The sequence below is a fragment of the Rhinoderma darwinii genome, chromosome 5 (genome assembly GCF_050947455.1).
Source record: "Rhinoderma darwinii isolate aRhiDar2 chromosome 5, aRhiDar2.hap1, whole genome shotgun sequence".
NCBI lineage: Eukaryota > Metazoa > Chordata > Amphibia > Anura > Rhinodermatidae > Rhinoderma > Rhinoderma darwinii.
In genome coordinates this window covers 38,762,706-38,786,559 of record NC_134691.1, presented here as the reverse complement: position 1 = coordinate 38,786,559, position 23,854 = coordinate 38,762,706, and positions in this window count along the sequence as shown.

Genomic DNA, 23,854 nt, shown 5'->3' with positions numbered 1-23,854 from the left:
TAGGATTTTGCCTAATATCCTCTTCTTTGATATAGGTCTTAGAGTGTCCTTGGTAAGACCGCATTGGCACAGAGTCACATAGGTGTGTCTAGAGGAGTGTGTGGGCAGTGTCTGGTGGGCACTTACAGTGTGGCAGGAGATACTCAATTATCACATTTATCATAGTGGCCAACAGACAGATAGCGGACCTACTGGGGTGTTTACACATTTGGGGTAGGGCTAGACCAGGAATCAGATGCTAAGGGATTATACATTTTTCACTATGAACCCCTTCACGGGTAAGGACATTCCAGAAGGAAATCCCCGGGTTACTATCTAAGATAAATCTCCATTAGTTACAGGTGACTGAGCAGGCAGGCAGGAGTTTGGAAGGGCAGTATCAGAACAACAGACACGCGTGTAGTTATGATAAAGCCGAGGTCAAGACAAATGGAAATTCTTGCAACACATGTAACCAGGCACAGGGTCAGGGCAGGCAGGTAGCTTAATCAGGCGTCAAGTAAAAAGAGGTGTATCAGCAAATTAATGTTTGTTTATTTTTTTTTATAATTAAAATATACGTTCTATACTCATTTCTGATAGTTTTCAAGATCTCTGCTTGTTGTTATTTAGCAATAATATTCATTGTTTACTGCCAGTGAATAGAATTCTGTCCATGGTCATGTGATGATCACACAGGTGCACGGCTCGTTACAATTACAGTATGTGTATCAGAGCTGTGTCTTCTAATAATCCCAGTACGTGTGTGTTCATCACATGACAATGGACAGATTTTTGTTCACTGGAAATAAACAATGAAGGTTCCTACTAAATAACAACAAACACAGATCTTGAAAACTATAAAAAAATTAATCCAGAAAGTATACAGGAAAATTGTATAAGATTTAATTATAAAACAAATAATTTCATTAATTTCCTGAGACCCGACAATCCCTTTAAATATCCTGATGTGCTTAGCCACAGGCTGGGCATTATTTCAATTTGGCGCATGCTGGACCTTCACGGGGACGGCCTTCTTCGTGTGTATAGAAGAGTATGGTGGCGGGCAGGGCCGGACATCAGTTGTGGCAAGCAGGTGACAATCTTCCTAATTTTACAGGCCTACGACGCATGAGGATGATTGTTGGGGTAGGGGGAAAGTGTCTTTTGGTAATCTGGCATTTCCAGTAATACAGCACTTTAGTGTATGTGGTTACAGATGAATATACTAATCTCAGAATTCGTTATACCTGTCCGTATAACAGAATGTGCCCAAACTCTTGTGTCTTTGTCTCAATTTATAAGATATTTTATACAGTCCCTGGTAGTAGAAGGTAATATAGAAGTATTCAGTATATGGCCATCACCTTTCCTGATTATTCTGTGTCTTATAAAAAGTCCACTTTCATAAAATCGTATCGCAATGAATAGGAAGCTGCGCTTTTCTGTAGTCCATGTATTCAGGTCTAGATCTATCAGTGCAGAAATAATACTTAGAAAAAAAAAATTGGACCGTGTGAAGGAAGGAGCTCTGACTAAACCTGACGTCACTGTCACTTTGTATCAGCAGAACAAGAAAAATGTACTATTCTTCCTTTTAACTTCCCAATCTTCATACAGTATTGACTGCACCTGACATTCTTGTCTGCTCACATTAAGATGTACAGAATGTATCGCTGATTTACATAGCGGAGCTCGGCACTCTTGATGGGAACTGACAATGACGTCAAATACAGTCAGCATTCTGGAAGCCCACTGAACAATTTACATACTGGCATTTCATGACCTTTAATTTGTCTTACAAAAGGTCTGGTGTTAGCACACTTTGCTTTGTGGAAAGGAACTTAAGTGCCTTGTTAGAGATGCTCTGCTGATATCTGTCACTATAGTCAGACCCTAAAAGACAATGTCTGCTGCCTTAGAAATGAAAATACTCTTTATGTTCAGTTTCATTTACCTGAGGGTCCGCCTGGCAACCTGACTCTTCTAACGGTGCGTTGTTTACAGTGTATAGGATCATCTGAGTGAGGAAATCCCATCATAAGACCTCAGTCACATTGACAGTAGTATAGCATACATACAGACATGCATCGCTGATAATACTGCATTAGTGTTTCCCGTACCTTTTACATTAACTGCATGGAAGATGCAAAATCCATAAAAATATCCCTTCCCCATGACAGTATATGCTTTTATAGTAAAAGTAGAAATGAGACTTAAGTTATAAGGGGTTTTCTAGGCTTAGAAAGAAAAATCTATCTGCTGCTTATGGCATAACAAAAACAAAAATCACCTACTCGCCTTTTAAAATCCTCCGCCGATCCAGCAGCCAATCATAGTAACACAGTATGTAAGGCTGAAAAAAAGTCCATCCAGTCCAGCCTATTCTCCTGCAATATTGATCCACAGGAAGGCAAAAAACAAAACAAACCATGACAATTGACAAGGTCTGTAGCAGATTGGGGTCCAGTGGCTAAAATGATCTGGCAGGGGGGTAATTTTAGTCAAGTAACAGTTCAGGTTTGGTTCACAGATAAGCTGTTCTCATACACTACAATTCATCCCACAAAAAACTATTAATCTGCCGTTCCCCCCCCCCCCCCCCACTTCTTGTCAACCAGTGCCCCATGCCACAATGTCCCATCTTTACTGTTCTGGAGTTCAAACCTCCCCAATGTGATTGTCAAGGTCTGGAAGCAGATTCGGATTCCAGTGACGGAAACAATCTGGCAGGATGGTGATAATAGCAAGAGTAGTCAAGTAATAGTCTAGGTTCAGTACACAGATAAGTGGCAACAGGTTGTAGCGTGAGGCAAAAAGTGGTCAGGAAACAATCCAAGTTCGGTACACAGATGACCAGCAAAAGTTTGTAGAGAGGCAGAAAGGAAGTAGACTACCGGCTAGAAGCTCAATAGTCTGGAAATCGCAAACTGCAATGACCATATTTTTATAGTAAGCCAAAAGGGTCAGGCAATCAAGGCAAGGAAGCTAGGGAGGGAAAAATCAAGAAAAACTAGACAATAGATTCAGCACTGATGGCACTCAGTTAGTTCCGGGAGAAAAGTTGCTGTTTGGGACACAGTTGGTTCTGAGTTCAAACCCATACACCACTTTTATTTAGGGAAAAAATGACATCCCGACTCCAAACCTGGCAGCCACATTAAATGCCTGGATCAATGTCTCCATTAATCTAGTAACTGTAACTTGTAATATTATTAGGTGATGTCCATATTTAAGTCACTTAGCTAATGCAGGCAGGGATTGGCAGCAGTAGTCACATGTTGGTATTGCATCTCATCGGTGCAGCAATGTAAATTGAGCCAGCAGTGGACAAGGGGACCATCAGCGTTGGCAGGGGAAGTAGGTAACTTATTGTTACCTTATGCCAGAAACAGTTGCCTGGATTTTTATTAAGACCGGGTAACCCCTATAATCCCTTAATTTATGTTTGTATAACAAAAATCAAAGGATTATTCCAAGCTCAGACATTTATAGCACATCCACGTTATATGGCAGAAATCTCTAATAGATGTTTGTCCCAGCTCTGGGACCTGCACCTAACCCCAGAATTGGGATTACCCAACACACAACATGCCTGGTACCTCACTCATCCAGGTGGATAATGAAAGGAGAGCTGGTCGCTTGTACAGCTCTTTCCGTAAGTCCAATATAACAGAATGGAGAGAACCGCAGACATGTGTGACTACCTCTCCATTCATTCTCCACTTGGATTTGGCAGGTTGGGAGCCAGATGACCCACGTACTGGAGATAGGTGTGGGTACCAGAGCTGCAACCCTTATCTATCAGTCATTTATTGCATGTTCTGTGGATATGCCATAAATGTCTAAGAGTAGTTTTACACAGGCAGATTTTCTGCTCAGTAATGTAAAATAAATCGACAATAGAAGTATATTGATCAGTTTCATCATTACCTCCTTTTACATGGAGCAATGATCCGGAGTGTAAGGACAAATGAGTTAATACGATTGTTCGTCCCTATACAGCTTGCATCTAGTTTTCAGAACATGCCCTGTTAACACAAAGAGATGTGCTGCCGACAAACAACCATTTTTATGGCCACCAAAAAGATGCATCAGACGTTGAACAAGCATTTACTCATTCCCTGTCTGAACGTTGCCATATTTCCTGGGCCAATGATCGAAAATGAGCATTAGTATAACTGCTCATTTTACGACATGTTGCAAAAGGGTGTTAAAGTTGGGAATGCCTCCTTAACTCCTTTAGGGCCAAGTCTACTTTAGCCTTCAGGACTGTATTTTTTTTATTTATTTTTTTCGTTTTTGTGTTGCTGCAGTCTGAGTGCATCAACCTATTTGATTTTCAGTCACGTAGCTGTCTGAGTGATTTTTCTTTATTTTTTATTAAATAAGTGGTATTTTTCAATGGAATCATTTAGGGTACATATAACTTATGCCTCTGTCTAACCACCTAGATGCCAAGTCCACTATTGACAGAAGCATCTAAGGGTTTAAACGGCTGGAACGTCTTAATTGTACGCCCATTTGCGGGAAAGCACCGCTAAAATGGATGTACAGTTATGTCCAAATGTGTGTCAGCTGCAGTTTTTTGGGCGGGTAACAGGTTCTCTTTAACAAAATCAGAAACAAAATGACTGAGGCTGGCCATAAACTTTAGACAGCTATTCCTCCTGACTCGCCCATACACTTGTTTTTTTTTTTACTAGGAAGAAGGGAGAAAACTGCTGCCAGACTGCTCTAGCAACGGCTTATCTGCTAACAAAAAAAAGGATCGGGCATGTTGAAATTCAACATTTCCAACCCTTCACTCCCCTGACATCTGCCGGTGGGGGATAGTCAGAACACCACCATACACATTAGATGGTCGGCCGGACCCGCTGATATCTGCAAGTTTGACCAACATACATCTAACGCGTATGGCCAGCATAGCATATTAATGTAAAGCCATTTAACCAGCAGGTATAAAAAAAATTCACTACAAATTGTTTGCTCATTGAAGTCTAAAAAAAAAACCTTCAGTATTGCTGTTAGTAAGTCATTGCTGGCAATTAATATTATTATGGGACAAAGATGTAAAAGTTTATAAACTTTTCATACCTCTTTACATAGAGCAGTCCAGTTTTTCATCTGTGACACATGCAAAACATACTATGTCAGATTAAAATAAAATTGTGTAGTCTTAGGGTTGCCCAGGTCCCTGGTAAACTGGCTGCACATGATTGAGCGATCTTTTTAATCCCCAGGCCCCCAGATCACTTCACAAAGAGGCTTATTTTTCTTAAAAGGGTTGTCTGGGCTTATTTGTTTAAAGCAAGTGAATCCCAGTCAACTTGGTTTCAGGAGGTTTCCTTTAAGAGCACTGATCTGGTTGCAATTTCACACGGCAAACTTGTTGCAGAAATTTCTGCGACTGGAAATCAGTTCCATCCATCCCATGAATGGGTTTGTTTCTGCAGCAGGTGCATGGATTTCTGAAAGCCACATTCTGATGAAGTAGCAGACGTATCTGAATCAAATTTGCAGAGTGTAAACATACCCTTTAAAAAGAAAACACAAATATCTAATTGATTGCAGGGGGCTAAAAAACAATTTTGTGCCAATATAAGGTTTCATGTACATAGTAGAGCCAAGTGCACGGAGCCTGTACTGAACAACTACGTAATACAGAGCCACAGGCTTGTGTTGCTGTATGGTGCACCATACAGTACCGTATTACGACATCCGATTGAGCATGGCATCTATTTGCCTCTGTATGAAGTCAGAGAAATACGGGGGTACAGTAATGCTCAATAGTAGTGTTATTGGTGCTGTATTATGGTAGGTTGTATGAATCCGTAATACATTCATAGGCATAAGGCCTTATACTATATTAATTCAGTCTTCGCAACAAATTTAGAGACTGGTGTTTCCTGAATTGCAGTGTCAGTGAGTATAGCGAATGTTTAGCTCTTGATGATGATGGTTATACGAGTTTACAATGGTCTTTTTCATTCTTTTGTTTTATTTATGAACTGAGCGAGAGAACACAATTTGTTTAAAAAAAAGATAAGAATTTCAACATCGCATTCTTATAGGGAAAGTCTTTAAAAGAAAATGTAAGAATATGCACATAATAAATTATGCATCATATTTCCTCGCTTAGCAATAAGATATAAACAAGCAGAATCTTTGAAAAGAACCATAAGGTATATTCATCAAACAGACGATATTATCTCACGTGAGATATAATCACTTACCGCTGTGTGTTATTCTGTAGACTTGTTTCATCAAAGAGTTTAAAATAACTTGCCGCTGATGAACCAGACCAAGAAAACACACCATCCAACGATACTGTCTTACCTGATGCACAAATTCACCGTCGTTGCTGATAATCATGGCAGCCTTTATATAAAGTAACACAACTATTGCCATTTACATAAATTATCTGCAATATTCTATATTTTTTTGTTGTTTTTGTTTCTTTTTGGCTATTTTGAGTCAAATCTGCATAATATCTATAGAGAACCTGCTTGGTGCCAATAACATGGCAGTAGCAGGAGAGGAGTGTGCTGATCTTTTGTGAGGCAGCGACTTGACCAGTCATTTTATTAAGTTAGTGAGGACAGGGCTGCATGTGACGTTTAACATCACTACTCTTTTGATTGATACTGATCAGGCATAATTGTACTGATACCTCCTTTACCATTCAGTATCTCCTAAAGTCTCTGAAGAGTCCCCATTAGGGTTTGCCTTTGCCTCATCTACTCTGAAGATCATTACATTGGTCTAACCAGATATCACCAGATGCCTAGTTCAGGGGTAGGCTTAGCTTGATCTGTTATCTGCACTTGGTCAGTCCGTCCCGTCCTAATAGAAGCATCTCTTTCAAAGAGCAGATCAAAGAGTGAAACAGCATCACATTACAGTCAGTGCCCTGTGATTTTCTGATCACCCCGTGAACTCCAGATCACCCCCATCCCAGAGTGAAACACACCCCTCTTCACATTTTACGTCAGCATGAAGTGCTTGTTGTTATGCTAGCGGCCACTGATAACCCTTCCCCTGCTTCCCATGGTGGCTGCCAGCGTCTGCTTCTTCCGTGCCGGCGTCTCCCTCTTCCTCCCCAGGAAAGCCGGCATGTACGGCTCCCTCCTGCTGTTCGCTCCAGTAGGGTGCGCACTTGCCCTGGTAACCTCTTAAAGGGCCAGTGCGCACCACTAAAACCTTCCCTAGCCTGTCTCTGTGCACCCCTGCCTACACCCGTCCTGTCCACCTTCATGTGCCTGAGCAATGTTGTATCTACCCATGTTCATTTAGCAAATGGTTTCTTAGTTGTATCCTGTACCCTGTCTCCATATCCTGTTTCCTGTATCCTGTATCCAGTAACTGTGCCTCCACAAGCTGCCAGCCGCAATTCTAAAAGCGCCATTTCGCAGGATCCAGCATACTACAGTGCCTGAGGATGGTCAAAGATATGACCGAAACGTTGCACTGGTACTGGCTAAACAATTAAAATTACCTTTGATAATCACTCCTACTGGTGTGCATAGTACCTTCTTTCATCATATCGGGTTGGGCCCCTACGCATGCACCCACACGAAAAACTAGTGCGGTCCGAACACTCTCAAATCAGTAATTGTGTTTGTTCCAGAGTAAAGTCTAGTTGCTGAGTGGAATTCACAATCTGTGCACGTTTTGGCCGGTGGGCCCCGGACCTCTACACGTCATCTGTGCCAATGGTCGTCTGTGCCAGGTGTCATCTGTGCCAAGGGTCTGCCACGCCAATTATCTGCCACGCCTCTTATCCAGGTACTCTCATCCTAAAGACTTTCTTTGACTATAGTTTGGCCAGCTGTTACTTCGCTACGGCGGAGCGACCCAGTGGGTCCACATACCCCACGAGAGTTACTCCAGTTTATTACCTATGGTTTGCCGTATTTTTCTTTATTATCGTTTCTTATAAAAACTAAAATAAGAATTTAGTAATGTTAGGGCAATCCTATGGTTGCTGATTTGTACAGATAGCTGTAGTTGGGTCTTTTATGCTATTGTTAGAAAAAAACAAATTGTAATAATAAAATGACTTATAGAACGTTCTGTTCAAAGTAAATCTACGTCATGTTATGCTCTGACAGTCTTGGAAGTGATATTGAAACTGCATAAGAGGTAGACATTTATTCAGACAGCGACCACACCAGTGCTTGTAGGCCAAATAGCCAAATGGCCAGGGACTGCTGATGGCTCAAATTAGATGACAAAAATAAAGCATGGGCACTATTAAAGAGGGTCACTTAAAAAAAAAAAGAATGGACACTTATTTTTCCCAGGTAGGAGAGGGGTATGGACCTAATAGAAGCCAGGCTGCAGAGGGCCCATCCTCTTTGTCAGGGGGCTTACCTGCAAGTATGACAGACCCTGCTACCATGGCTAAGTCCATCAAGGCCTGGCTGAAAGAACTGACAGGCTTTCTGACCTTATTGCCGGTATCCCTACTCATGTAGTGCAGGAGGATCATGCCTCCTGGTTCCCCTGCTGTCTGGTCGCAGGGACCGCATGCCTGCCCACTTATACCCATCTTCTTCTCCGCGTCACTCTTCCTATCAGAGGGGAAGGTTGAACTGGTCCCCGAGCGGCTGCCGAGCAGTGCCGCTCCTGCTATCTCCCCATTCCTTCCTATTCCTCCTTTGTTACGGACAAGATGACTGGTCCATCAGGCTCCAGGTGCGTCACGTAGTGCCGGCGTCTGAGACCTACCTGGTCCTTTATCTGCAGCAGGAGGTGGCCACAGCCTCCCCTGCTGCTGGGAGCACTTGGAGATATGAGGGGGAATAGTGATCAGGAGCTCCCCTTTTTTGATGTTTCTAAAGGCCTCTGTCATGTTTTTGCAGTGTCCCGGTACCGTATCCCAGCTGTTGTATGTAACTAGTCGGTGGCTGAGGAGTTCTCTCTATGTAATCCCTGTGTATTTGCTGGGTACCGTGAGTTCCAAGTGTGTAATAATATGCATTTCCTTTTATCTGCTGCAAATCTCATGTATACTCTAAATGTGATGTTGTGCAAGGGTTAAAATATTCTCACTTTGTAAAGGAGTAAAATACATGGTCACATGCTACTCCTCAGGCTTCTACTTGAAGCCAATCAGCTAGCTCTGTGGGAGGAGTTAGAAATTCCACCCTCTCTCCCCAGAGGGCAGAACCAGGAGAAACCAGTTTTGAGGGAGAGCTGTGCTAGCTCAGCCATTAGGTGAGACAGACACGCTGGTGTCTCTTTACTGCAGACTTGCACCTTGACAAAAGCTGTTTGGGTTCAGAGGTAGAGACACAGGGGTTAGCCACGCCACCCGTGACTCTGATCGTGATATCTGCAGGACCACAAGTCCCAGCCAGCCCTGCTGCCACTCATGCACCATCTTGTCTCCCTCTGCATACCGCATTTTCCCTTCCCCCAATCTCACAAGGTGGTGCAGAAACCCCACATAGACCCTGCCTTAGCAGCTACTGGGTGGTTTTTGCAGCCCACTGCCCCTTGGGTGCTTGTATCTCCCCCTCTAACCCAACCTCCTCCCGCGGAAGCCATGGTAATGGGCGGAGCCACAAACATAAGGCTAGTTGCATTAGGCACAGGGGCCTTCTCAAGAGGCTGCATTTCCATTATGTCCTGTCCTCATCGGAGTCGACTGTTTTTTCTTCGTTCAATGGTTTCTGTACTAGATTCTCCAGTTGTGGAATTTTCTCTCGGAGACGTCATTGTTGGCATCTCAGAGGAGGTTCCCAGTCGACTTGGAGTTCCCAGGGTGGTTATGGGTCTTTCGAGCAGCAAAATCTGCGCTCGAAAAGCCAAATGCCGCTCCTTCCCTTCTGAGCCCTACCGTGTGCCCAAACAGCAGTTTATGACCACATATGTGGTATTGCCCTACTCGGGAGAAATTGCTTTACAAATATCAGGGTGCTTTTTCTCCTTTTACTTGTTGAGAAAATGAAAACTTTTGAGCTAATGCTACCTCTAGATTAATTCCTCAAGGGGTGTAGTATCCCAAATGGGATCACTTCTGGGGGGTTTCCACTGTTTTGGTCCCACAGGGGCTTTGCAAAAGTGACATGGTGCCTGTCACGATGCGGGGTGTGGACCCACTGGGCCGTACCGCGTAGCGGGGATGGCAGCTGGCCAAACCGGAAAGTACACTGTTCAATGGTTCAGCGAGAGTACCTGAGGCAATCGTAGGCAGTAGCGAGGCGGACACGTCCAGAACCAGGCGGTGGGAAGTTGTTCGGTGAGGCGTAGCAGGGCAGCGTAGACTGTAGGACAGCACGGTAGGTAGCACAGCACGGCAATAGCACTAGGTAGCACGGAAACAGGATACGGGATACGGAATACAGGAGCAGGGTACACTGGGAGGCTGGAAGACACTGGGAGACCATAAGCAAGACGGACAACGGGAAAACTAACAACGCTTTGGCAAAGGGCAAGAGGGCAGAGCCCTTTTTATAGCCCAGGGCATCCTGGGCCAGATTGCAGTTTTTGCAAAAACGCGCGCACTGGCCCTTTAAGGCCGTGCACGCGCGGGCGCGTGCACCCGCCGGAGACACTCGGAATCCGGAAGAGAGTGCCGGCGCCTGACTGGGGGACGACGCTGCAGGCAGGTAAGCTGTCCATGGCCACGGCCGTCGGGGTTAACGACCGATCGACGGGCCGTGGCCATAGACGTTACAGTGCCAAGAAACCAATCCAGCAAAATCTGTGCTCCAAAAGCCAAATGGCGCTCCTTCTCTTCTGAGCCCTGTCGTGTGCCCAAACAGCAGTTTATGATCACATATGGAGTATTACCGTGCTTGGGAGAAATAGCTTTACAAATGTTTGGATGCTTTTTCTCCTTTTATTTGTTGAGAAAATGAAAAATTTTGTGCTAAAGCTGCCATTTATTGAAAAAAAAATTCATATTTATTTTCACTGTCCAATTCTAATAAAATCTATGAAACACCTGTGAGGTCAAAATGCTCACTACACCCCTAGATTAATTCCTCAAGGGGTGTAGTATCCCAAATGGAGTCACTTTTAGGTAGTTTTCATTGTTTTGGTCCCACAGGGGCTTTTCAAATGCGACATGGTGCCAAGAAACCAATCCAGAAAAATTTGTGCTCCAAAAGCCAAATGGCGCTCCTTCTCTTCTGAGCCCTGCTTGGTTCCCAAACAGGAGTATAGGTAGTTTCCACTGTTTAGGTAAATTACAAGAATAGTATAGAAACAGAAAAAGTCCAACAGCAATGAAAGTAGAAGGGGCTAGCTGCTATACGGTAGAGCATGCTCCCCAGGTAACAAGATAGGCACTCCTATATAAACATTTATGCACACAGAAAAGAAAAGGAGAATGCGCGCCTATATGTAAAACGTAACTTTATTAACATAAACATATGATATATTAAAATTGTATAAAACAGATACACACAATGGACTAAAGGACACTGTTCCAATAACAGTAACAAAAAGACACATTAGTACAGACTGTGTAACGCTCATGCCGAAGAGCAAGGAAAGTCCATGCTGAAAAATGGAATTACAGCCATATGATAATATGCATGGCACTAGTATTCAACTCTAGCAATGAGAATCAAGGGCAAAACAGTGTGCACAGATTAGCTAGTAGTAAGACATAATAGCCATAGAGTGGCTTACAGGACTATGCTCAGAGAGTAAACTCTAAAAGGCTGTATAAGAAATATAGCTAAAGACAAATCTCTTACCCATAAACGGCTGTAGATGCAGTCTGACAGTGTGCACTGGACCCCAACGCGCGTTTCGCACTTTGCTTCCTCAAGGGGTTTAGTGTGTCCAGTAAGTTGCTGTCTTAAATACATGTGACAGCAGCTGATGTAGATGTTTGCTGAGTGTCCAGCGTACGTTGGCGCGCATCCTCCGTCTACACCGGAAGTGCGGCATGCCCCACTTCCTGCCCCCAGCGCCATAGCGCATACCCAGGATCTCCGACGCGTACAGAGATCCCGGGCATGCGCAGTGCGCAAAGGGGGCGCGGACCGGGCTAGACACAGATCGGTGACACACAGAGGAGGCGCGCACCCATTGGACAAGGAACAAACGTAAACAAGAAGATCGGTATTTAAACACATGTTTACAAAAAATGCAGCACCCAACTCTAATATACACTGTATGTCCATACATTAAAAACCGACAGTCAAATAGTTAGATAATATCAATAATGATACTGCCAATTATTGGTGTCATCTGTGCAAAAGTGAACTGGTAATAAGGGTCAATATAAGTGAAAAACTAATGTAGTAATGTGTAAAGATGACCAGAAAAAGTGTGAGTATTGTATGTGTGAGTGAATACAAAAGGATAAAAATAATAAATAAATATATAAATATAATCATTAGTAAAAGAGAAAAATAAATAAAAACATGAATGAAAACTAGTCAACAAAGCACCTTGAGGTATATGTGGTGACGGTGTTCAGACACAAAATTAGATAAGGGGAGAGAAATATAAACTCCCAATAAACTCTTCTTTTCCTTTATTAAATAGAGGGGGCAGTTACCACTAAAGGTATCCCGCTGAGTGAGGTACGTGATCATAAATTATACGTGTAATTCTAAAACAGAGGTTATACAGAGGACATACTCAAAACAGGACAATGGTAAAAACATAATTTATAGAAATTTATAAAGAGGACAATTACAGCTCAAAAGGTATATATATATATGAGGCTATCGTGTGTATCTATTTAAGCATCTTCTTTCATTTTTCCGACGTTGTTCCATTTTAACTTTTCATATATCTGTTCCAATGAAGGGAATGATGAATCAAACACCTATGTATCATAAATAAAAGACACAACATTAAAAGAAAGATAAAAACATGTGAGGTAGAAAAAGTAGGGAGTACATAATGAGGATCTTAGAGGAAGGGAGCAAAATTTAATTGCTCATTTAGGCCATTGGGGGTCATGGATCCCAATTTAACTATCCACATACACTCCCTCTGCGCCAGGATCTTCTTCAAATCGCCCCCTCTGATGCCACAATGGATGCGCTCTATTCCACGAATTTTCAGGGAATTTGGATTGCATCCATGATACTGTTTAAAGTGTCTTGGCAGAGTTTTCAGTAATGTGAGATCACTAATTATATTAGCTCTCGTGATGTCACGGGCATGCTCTCTAGTGCGTATTCTCAATTGCCTAGAGGTCAATCCCACATACACTTTAGGGCAGCCACAGAGTGCATAGTAGATTACATGCGTGGTACTGCAGGAAATGTAATCTCTGATTTTAAAGGTCCGCGTTCCATCAACTGTTGAAAAATCACCAGCTCTGCTGATATTCGGGCAGGCACTGCAGTCACCGCATGGATAGCAGCCAACTCTTGGCTCTCTTGTACTGAAGGGGTTAACGTATTTGGGTACGTAGTGGCTTTTGGTAAGTATGTCTTTTAGGTTCCTACTCCTTTTAGCTGTCATCATAGGTCTCATAGGTAGACATTGTGCTAACGACGGTTCGGATCGAAGAATAGACCAATGTGATCCAAGAATTTGTCTAATTTTATCCCACTGGTTGTTATAGGTGGTAATAAAGCGAATATTATTATCCACCTTTGGATGGGTTTTGGTCCGTAGGAGGTCGCCACGTGGGGTTCTTCTGGCCCTATTGTATCCTGACTTAATCAGCCGTGCGCTATACCCCCTATCGGAGAATCTGGATTTAAGTTGATCAGACTGCCTTTCGAACAGCCTATCAGTGGAGCAGATCCGCTTCATTCGTAGGAACTGTCCAACCGGGATGGCTTTGACAGTGGGCCGAGTGTGGAAGGACTCTGCGTGTAGCAGTGAGTTGACTGACGTGGATTTACGGAAAAGATCTGTCTGGAGAAATCCATCTGGGTCAGCAAAAATTAGTATATCCAAAAACTCTATCGATGACTTATGTACCTTATGGGTCAGTTTGATATTAAAAGGATTAGAGTTCAACTGCCGCATGAATACCTCCAACTCACACTCAGTCCCCTGCCAAATGAACAAAATATCATCAATATATCGAAGCCAGCACTGCACATGTTCAGCGGCCCGAGCGCCATCCCCAAGGAAAACCTGCCTCTCCCAGAGTCCGAGGAACAGGTTTGCATAGGATGGCGCGCAGGCCGCCCCCATGGCAGTGCCCCTGATCTGTAAATAAAAGTTGTCCTTAAACACAAAAAAGTTGTGTGTCAAGATATATTGTAGCAGTTCCAGGATAAAATCACACATATCACCATCCAGGTTGCCAGTCCCCAAGAAGAAGCGGACCGCCTCCAGACCATCACAGTGCCGTATGCACGTATACAGCGACTCAACGTCTGCCGTGACCAGGAGCATATCAGGTTCAAGTTGTATCCCGTCCAACCGCCCCAGGACTTCCGTCGTGTCCCTAACATATGAGGGCAGTACGGTAACCAATGGTTTGAGGTAGTGATCTACAAATTTACAGATCGGGTCACACAGACCACCCATACCTGACACGATGGGACGTCCTGGGGGGTCCGTTAGACACTTGTGCACCTTGGGTAAAAGATAGAACGTAGGAATCCTAGGTTCAACAGTCAAGAGTCCTTCGTACACCTTTTTAGGGATCAGTCCTTTCTCTAAAGCCTTATCAAGGATTTTAGCTAGTTCTGTGGAGAAAGTAAATAGTGGACTATGTGTTAATTTCACATATGTCAATTTGTCACGCAGCTGTTTCAGGGCCTCCTTTTCATATTTAACGGTGGGCCAGATCACGATATTCCCCCCCTTGTCTGCTGGCTTAATCACAATATCATCTAGTGTTCCCATCCTTTGAGATCGCCAATGAGGATTTTAAACATAAATGGGAGTCTCTGGCGGATACATGCTCTAAGGGTTTTATGGATCTTTTGGTCCAATCTAATATCAATACCTTGATAGAGCTAGACAAGGAGATAGATGTTATTCAGGGCACCCTGAAGAAGGACTACTCTAATGAGAACCTTAGCCTGATACAAGAAGAGGTAGACAAAGAATATTCTAAGTGGGAGAAGAATATCTGTACCACTAAGTCCAGTAAGTTTCAGAGGGACCTTTCTGATTATCAATCAAATCAAGTATACAAGTGGCGTATGAGGCGTGGTCGTTCGAGATCGAGATCGAGATCGATCTCCCACTCTAGATCCTCGTCACTGTCTTCGCATATGTCCGGTGAGGATAGCAATAGAATGAGAGATACACCGAGTATTGGTGCTAGCGGAAATAATCAGGGACCCTCGATCCCCAGACGATACTACGACAGATATGCAAAGCATAAGAATCGGCGCAATTATCCACAGGACAAGAAAGCAACTGACACACTGGAGGTAATTAATCTCTCTTCTCACGCCCTCTCTGATGCCCAATGTGAGGTTCTTGGCAGAGGTTTGACCTTTTCACCCACCAATCCGTTTGATTTTTTTACAGCGTTAAAGGATTTGCATTTATTTTCGCGTAAACTGGTTTTGAAAAAACTCCATAACAGGAGCTCTGATAATTTTGTGATCACCAGTGAAATGGAGAGACAGGCACTGCAGTCTCTCGAGGATCTTTTACGTGAACAAACAGCGGAGGTAATTGGCTCTTTCCCCACTTCTGTGCTACCCAGATCTACGAGGTTCCCCCCTTTGTCTCTGTGCCCACAGGTGGAAATATTCACTAGATTGGTCATAGATGAGTTTAAGAAATTATCCACCTTGAAGAGTAAGGATAATCTGACCTTGATTCAGAGGAAAGCTCTAAGTGAATTACAACTATTAGATGATATTGTGATTAAGCCAGCAGACAAGGGGGGGAATATCGTGATCTGGCCCACCGTTAAATATGAAAAGGAGGCCCTGAAACAGCTGCGTGACAAATTGACATATGTGAAATTAACACATAGTCCACTATTTACTTTCTCCACAGAACTAGCTAAAATCCTTGATAAGGCTTTAGAGAAAGGACTGATCCCTAAAAAGGTGTACGAAGGACTCTTGACTGTTGAACCTAGGATTCCTACGTTCTATCTTTTACCCAAGGTGCACAAGTGTCTAACGGACCCCCCAGGACGTCCCATCGTGTCAGGTATGGGTGGTCTGTGTGACCCGATCTGTAAATTTGTAGATCACTACCTCAAACCATTGGTTACCGTACTGCCCTCATATGTTAGGGACACGACGGAAGTCCTGGGGCGGTTGGACGGGATACAACTTGAACCTGATATGCTCCTGGTCACGGCAGACGTTGAGTCGCTGTATACGTGCATACGGCACTGTGACGGCACTGTGTACCCCTGAAGACGCTACTTGGTAGCGAAACATGTCGGGGGGGCTGCTAATGTTTTAGACACTGCCGTTGATCGGACCTACTGCTACCTACTAGTTGCTAAACAATTTAACTGGTTAGGGACGACACACTCCTACGTTACACACATACATGCCTGTTTAATCAGGTTACATACTTGCACGTCCGATCTAGGCTGGTGATATTTTTAAATCATAACTGTGGTTTGTCCAGCTATACGTAGCTATTAAAGTTTATTATTCTCATTATTAGTGGTGGCTGGGAAATTGGGTTTGGCTGTTGCAGGCAGCTCCTTTTGTGTATATAGAAAAAAGATAAAGACCCAGATGAAGTCTCTAGGGGGGGTAGTGAAAGAACTGAAAAAGTGCTGACTAACAAAAGAAGTGAAGTGGGGATGGGAGGAAGAGATCCCCCAGATATCCAGGCTCCCTTGACGACTGCGTGTCTTGTAACTACATATCACTGCTTTATAAAGGACCATCAGTATTCTGGAGCTAAATAAATCTACACAAATATTGGCATTCAATGAATTGTGTGCTGTCCTACTTTCTACCTACTAGGATCTGCTGAGAATGTGGCCAGGAAGGTCATATTGCCGGAATTGCCCACTTCACTACGAAAGATTCAACAACAGCAATATAAACTACATTGACTTGCGGTTGAGGGGCAAACCACAGGTGGAGAGGCTGGACTATGCTCCCTGTCAGAAGCCCAAGATGTGGTTGCAGAATGCACGGTGGTGGTTGCCCAGTTCAATGTAATCCAACTTTCTTGTATGTACTAGATCCCAAGTGACCGCCATGAACAAATCAGTGTTTGACACCGATTTCACCTTCCTTTTTGTGTGAAAGAAGTGCAACATGTGTGCGTCTTAAAGCAGCAAACAGCTCATCTATGCCAGTTGTGGGAATAATACAAGCGGACATCTACATTTGGGGCCGGGAGCTAAGCAAGAAGGAAGTTGTGGTGGTAGAAAGTACAATGAACGCTGAAGTTCGGGTGATAATTAGGATGAATGGGCTGAGAGAATTAGATGGGCTAATGGCCTGCTAGTTAGGCCCAAAATACTGGAAACATGTTTTAAGTCAAGAACCCCAGTTTCGGCAGTGTAACCACTATTGCCTGTAAGATCTCTTGGAATACAACTGAAATGCACAATTTGGTTAAAAAGGCTCTGTCACCAGATTACAAGTGCCCTATCTCCTACATAATCTGATCGGCGCTGTAATGTAGATAACAACAGTGGTTTTTATTTTGAAAAACGATCATTTTTTAACAAGTTATGAGCAATTTTAGATTTATGCTAATTCGTTTCTTAATAGACAACTGGGCGTGTTTTTACATTTTACCAACTGGGCGTTGTAAAGAGAAGTGTATGACGCTGACCAATCAGTGAACAATCAGCGTCATACACTTCTCATTGTTCCAGCCCATTGTTACAGTGTGATTGTGCAGTGAAAGAAGCTGGGCTGGAACAATGAGAAGTGTATGACGCTGATTGGTCACTGATTGGTCAGTGTCATACACTCCTCTGTACAACGCCCAGTTGGTAAAAAGTAAAAACACGCCCAGTTGTCTATTAAGAAACTAATTAGCCTAAATCGAAAGTTGCTCATAACTTGCTCAAAAATGATCGTTTTTCAAAATAAAAACCACTGTTGTTATCTACATTACAGTGCCGATCAGATTATGTAGGAGATAGGGCTCTTATAATCTGGTGACAGAGCCTCTTTAAAAAAATGTTAGAACTGATGATCTAGGATGAGAGAACATTTTTTATAATATTCATTGGGTGAGGTTATTGGTTCCTGATGATTTGTTTATCTTCAATGATTAAATTATGTTCAATATTTCTAGTGACAAAATTTCTTTGCTGAGGGAATTCAAATGGGTATAAGATAACAAGGGTAAATATATCCCATTCAAGAAATCCTTAATTTTATCCTGAGTGAGCTAACAGGTGGAAGGGTCATTTTTTAAAGGGAATGTGTTGTTAGCAAAAAATGTATTTTTTTTTTTAGTTAAACAATTAGTGTGTAGGTGATTAAACATTGTTCTAATTTTTTTTATTTTTTTTCACGAGTCAGGAAATATTATAAATTAGATTCTAATTTATAATATTTCCCAGCACTGGTCACTAGATGGAGCAATTCCCAAAATTGCAGCATTGCATGTGGTAAAGCAACCACATTGCTTTATGCTGCAAAATTGGGAAAAAATCCCTCGCTCTAGTGAGCTCTCAGAATCCCCCCCTCCTTTATCCTGGCTAGTGCCGGGAGAAACGAGGGGATTGAACGGTCTAACCTCCTACACTGTGTGTCGCCATTTTTTGAGCTAACACACAGTGTAGAAGGTTAACATACAGTAGTAAACACACTGAAACACGAACATACATAGAAATCACTTACCTGCTCCTGTTGCCGCCGCTCCCTCCGTTCCGTCCGCTCCGTCTGCTGCCGCTGCTCCAAGTGCACAAGTCCGGAAGCCGCGACCGTAAGTAGTAATCTTACTGTCCGGCCGCGACTTCCGGTCTACAGGAAAATGGCGCCGGATGGTGCTCAGTTCAACTTGGACTGTGTGGGAGCGGCGCATGCGCCGTTCCCACACAGACGGCGTACACCATAGTGGATGGAACGGGCCCCGCTCGCATTCACTATGGGACTGTAGCTGCCGTATTCCATGTCTGTATGTGTCGTTAATCGACACATACAGAAATGGAGTAAGAAATGACAGCCCCCATAGGGAAGAAAAAGTGAAAAAATAAAAAAAAGGAACACACAAACACACAAATAAATACAAAAGTTTTTTATAAAACACTAACATCAAACTGATATAAAAATAAATTTTTTGGCGACACTATTCCTTTAAGTTATAAAATAAAGTATAGTAGTTGTCAAATTCATTATCAATCATTAAGGAATCAATTTTTTTTTTTGCTTTTTTGCGTTGTATCTAAAGAGGATTCTAGATTTGTCCGCTTTAATTTTAAGTGTTTAAGGGTGTTGATATGAGAGATGACTGGAAGGGTTTTATTCTGATCTCTATAGTTTTAATTTTATGAAAAAATTAATCTAATTTGGTTAGTCTTTCCAACTCTTTTTTTCCAAGGCTAAAAGTTTAAGAAATTGGCCTCTTATTACAGCCTTGTAGGCACCCCAAACAGTAGTGTCAGGCTCCTTGCACACGACCATAATTTTTATCCGCAGTTACAGATCTGTAATTGCGGATAAAAATACGGATACATTCATTTCTATGGCCCACAGACACCTTCCCATATATTTACGGGTAAGTGTCCAGGCTGTAGAAAGGACGCGAAAAAAATAGGACATGTCCTATTTTTTGAATTTGCGGACCGTGCTCCTATACTTTATAATGGGAGCACGGCCCACAAATGCGGGTGACATTCCGCGGCCGTCAGTGGCCGTCAGTGCCCGTAATGATGGACGGCACACACAGAAACGGCCGTGTGTGTGATGCCTTAGATGTGTCCTAGTTTGAGTTAAATTTGAAATATTATTGTAAGGACTCATGAATAAGAGAGCTATGGTTGATGTTGTTAACGCTTTCAGGACCAAGGGTCATTGATGCCTCAATGACCAGGCCTAAATTAAAATGTTTGCCATACATTATTTTAAACTGTTATAATTTTTGAACTACTTCAGATAACTTAACCATTTTTTAGGGTTATTTTTAGAACAAATCACACTTTAAAAAAAAAATATATTTTTACTACATATGCAACACATTTATATTACAAACAAACAATTGATCAAAAAAGTGGAAAAAAAATATTCTTTTTATTTGTGCAACTTTTTTGTACTTTTTAAGTTTATGCTACTAATTGCAAAAACATACAACACCTCTTTTTTTTAACTATTCACGTATAATCAATTTCAATTTACTCACAAAACCGCACTACAGATCACTCCTTAGAACAAATAAAAAATACATTTATTGTGAAAAAAATTATTCAATTACACTAAATTGTTAATGTATTAACTGACTGACTGACTGACTGACTGACTGACTAACTAACTAACTAACTAACTAACTAACTAACTAACTAACTAACTAACTAACTAACTAACTAACTAACTAACTAACTATTTATTATTAAGCCAACTAACCTACTATTCCTGCCTGCCTATTGTAACACTAAGGGGCACACGGAATACAAAGTATATACTTTCTATATACTTTTTAAATGTCTAAATATATATGTATATATATATGCATATATATCTATCTATCTATTTATATATATATATATATATATGGATAGATAGATAGATAGATAGATAGATAGATAGATAGATAGATAGATAGATAGATAGATAGATAGATAGATAGATAGATAGATAGATAGATAGATAGATAGATCTATATATATATATATATATATATATATATATATATAGATATATATATATCTATATATATATATATACAATTGTATGTAATTTGTATGCTTTTCTTCACTTTTCTTCTGTCTTCTCTCGATCGGTCTCCTCTCTGAAACACTGTGACAGAGTGAAGGAGGCTGAGAGGAGAGGACAAGCGGGAAAATGTTGTTTACAAACAAACTTTTTAGAGATCACCATGATTGGTTAACTCTTTCATGACCAAGTGTCATTGATGCCCCTGTGTCTAGCTCAAATTTTCCATTTTGATATGCACTTCTTTAAACGATAATATCTTTGGAACCGCTTTGAATATCCCAATTAATCTTACTTTGTTTTTTTTTTACAAGACTTATGAGGCTTTCATTTTCTAGATTAGTTTAACTCCTTAACTCCGAAGGACGGATATATCCGTCCTCAGCAGCTGCTAGTTCGCGCAGGAGGACGGATATATCCGTCCTGTGATGGCGCGGGTACTGCCAGTGTACCCACGCGATCAGCGGCAGGAGCACGGCTGTTATACACAGCCTGGCTCCTGCTGCAACTGCCGGAATCAAAGCGCGCTCCGATTCCGGCAGTTTAACCCATTAAATGCCGCTGTCAATAGTGACAGCGGCATCTAATGTGTTTGACAGAGGGAGGGAGCTCCCTCTGTCACCCGATCGGCGCCCCCGCAAACAAATCGCGGGTCGCCGTCGGGTTTCCATGACAGCCGGGGGTCTAACAAAGACCCCCAGGTCTGTCTTCCGCAACTGCCGGAGGCATGACCTAACAGGTTGCCTGTCAGTTTTACACTGACAGGCAATAATGCTTTGGTATACGAGGTATACCAAAGCATTATATATGCGATCGGCACATCGCATAGTGAAGTCCCCTGGTGGGACTTAAAAAAAAAATGGCAATCAGTTAAATAAAGTTTGTTGAAAAAAAAAAAAATAATTACAGTCAAAATCAAATAAAACAACTTTTTTTGCCCAAAAAGTGGTTTTATTCAGTAAAAGTGTCAAAACAAATAACACATACACATATATGGTATCCCCGCGATCGTAACAACTTGACCAATAAAATGAACACATTAATTAAACCGCCGGATAAACGGCGTCCAAAAAAACGGAAAAAACAACGGCAAAATTCTCTCTTTTCTCCCATTCCCCCCCCTAAAAAATAAAATAAAAGTTAATCTATAAGTCCTATGTACCCCAAAATAGTACTAATGAAAACTACACATTGGCCCGCAAAAATCAAGCCCACATACGGCCACATCGACGGAAAAATAAAAAAATTACGGCTCTTGGAACGCGGCGATGCAAAAACAAGTAATTTTTTTCTAAAAGGGTTTTTATTGTGCAAACGTAGGAAAACATATAATACCTGTACATATTTGCTATCCCCGTAATCGTGCCGACCCATAGAATAAAGTTAACATGTTATTTACGCTGCATAGTAAACGGCGTAAATTTATAACGTGAAAATTAATGCTGGAATAGCTGCTTATTTTCAATTCTCTCCTAAAATAAAGTTAATAAAAGTTAATCAATATATTATAAGCATCTAAAAATGGTGCAATTACAAAATACAACTCGTCCCGCAAAAAACAAGCCCTTATACGGCTATGTCGACGTAATAAAAAAAAAGTTACGACTCTTGGAATGCGACCGTGAAAAAACAAAAAATAATCCTTGGTTATTAACGTGCAAAATGGCCTGGTCATTAAGGGGTTAATTCAGTGTTTTAAATTTTTATTATGAGCAGACAAATCACCAAAAATATGAAAAAAACACTTTTTTGTATTTTTTTTTATCTGTCTATCTATCTATCTATCTATCTATCTATCTATCTATCTATCTATCTATCTATCTATCTATCTATCTATCTATCTAGCTATCTATCTATCTATCTATCTATCTATCTATCTATCTATCTATCTATCTATCTATCTATCTATCTATCTATCTGTCTATCTATCACTATATATATATGTATGTATGTATACACTGCAGAGCTCTGTAACAATTAGTCCTCTTCTCTCTCCGTCACCCTAGATCGCTGTGAGGGGAGAGTGAAGAGGGCTATATACACACGACCGTGAAAAAAAGATCAACTGTCAGTTTTTCATGGCTGTTTTGCATCAATGTGTCTCATAAATTGAATCTATTTCCCGGCTGTCTGACTGTTTTTAACCGCCATTTGCCACCCGTTTTTCATGTTACAGAAATAGATGAATTTTAATCATTAGGGTTTTTTTTGTCGCAACCCCCTGAAAACACCATAGGGCTCATGTAGATAGTAATGCAATACCACTGTATATAGTGCCACATTGCCCACATAGATAGTGCCAGTGCCCACATAGATAGTGCCCACTGTAAATAGTGCTACAGTGCCCGCATAGTGCCACAGTTCTCCCTGTAGATAATGCCCAGATTGTGCCACACACAGTGCAGATAGCGCCACAGTGTCCCCTGTAGGTAGTGCCAATATAATGCCACAGTGCCCATGTAGATAGTGCCACACCCCCTGTATGTAGCAACCCCTGTAGATAGCACCGAACACCCTGTATATAGTGCCACCCCCTGCTAATATCCCCACCCCCTATACATATCGCCACCCCCTTGCATTTAGCAACATCCCCCCTGCAGATAGTGCCACACAGCCCCCCGTAAATGGCACACCCTTCCTGTAAGTAGCACCACTGTAGCTCCCTGTAGGAGTGGAATCCCTCTGGCCGAAGATTCCGCACCTACAGGAAGCCCCTGATGTTTGATATATGGCCCGTAATGTAGGGATAGTGACACCAGGGGCTTCTTGAGTACCGGAATCCCCGTCACAGAGCGATCTGACACTGGGGATTCCGCTCCTAGAGAGAGCCGCTGATGTCATTGTACATATATGAATAGTGACAACAGGGGCTCATCCAGTAGCGGAATCCCCGGCACAGAGTGATTTGACACTGGGGATTCCACTCCTAGAGGGAGCCGCTGACGTCATTGTCCAAATGGACAGTGATTTCATGGGCTCTCTCTGGAAGCGGAATCCCCGGCTAGTGTAATCTGACACCGGGGATTCCGCCCCTAGAGTCAGTTCAGGTGGAAGGTGCGATGCTATCTAGAGCGGGGGGGTTGCTATCTGCAGGGGGGCTGGCACTATCTATAACAAGGATGGAGAGACGGCGGGGGCTCCCTCTAGGA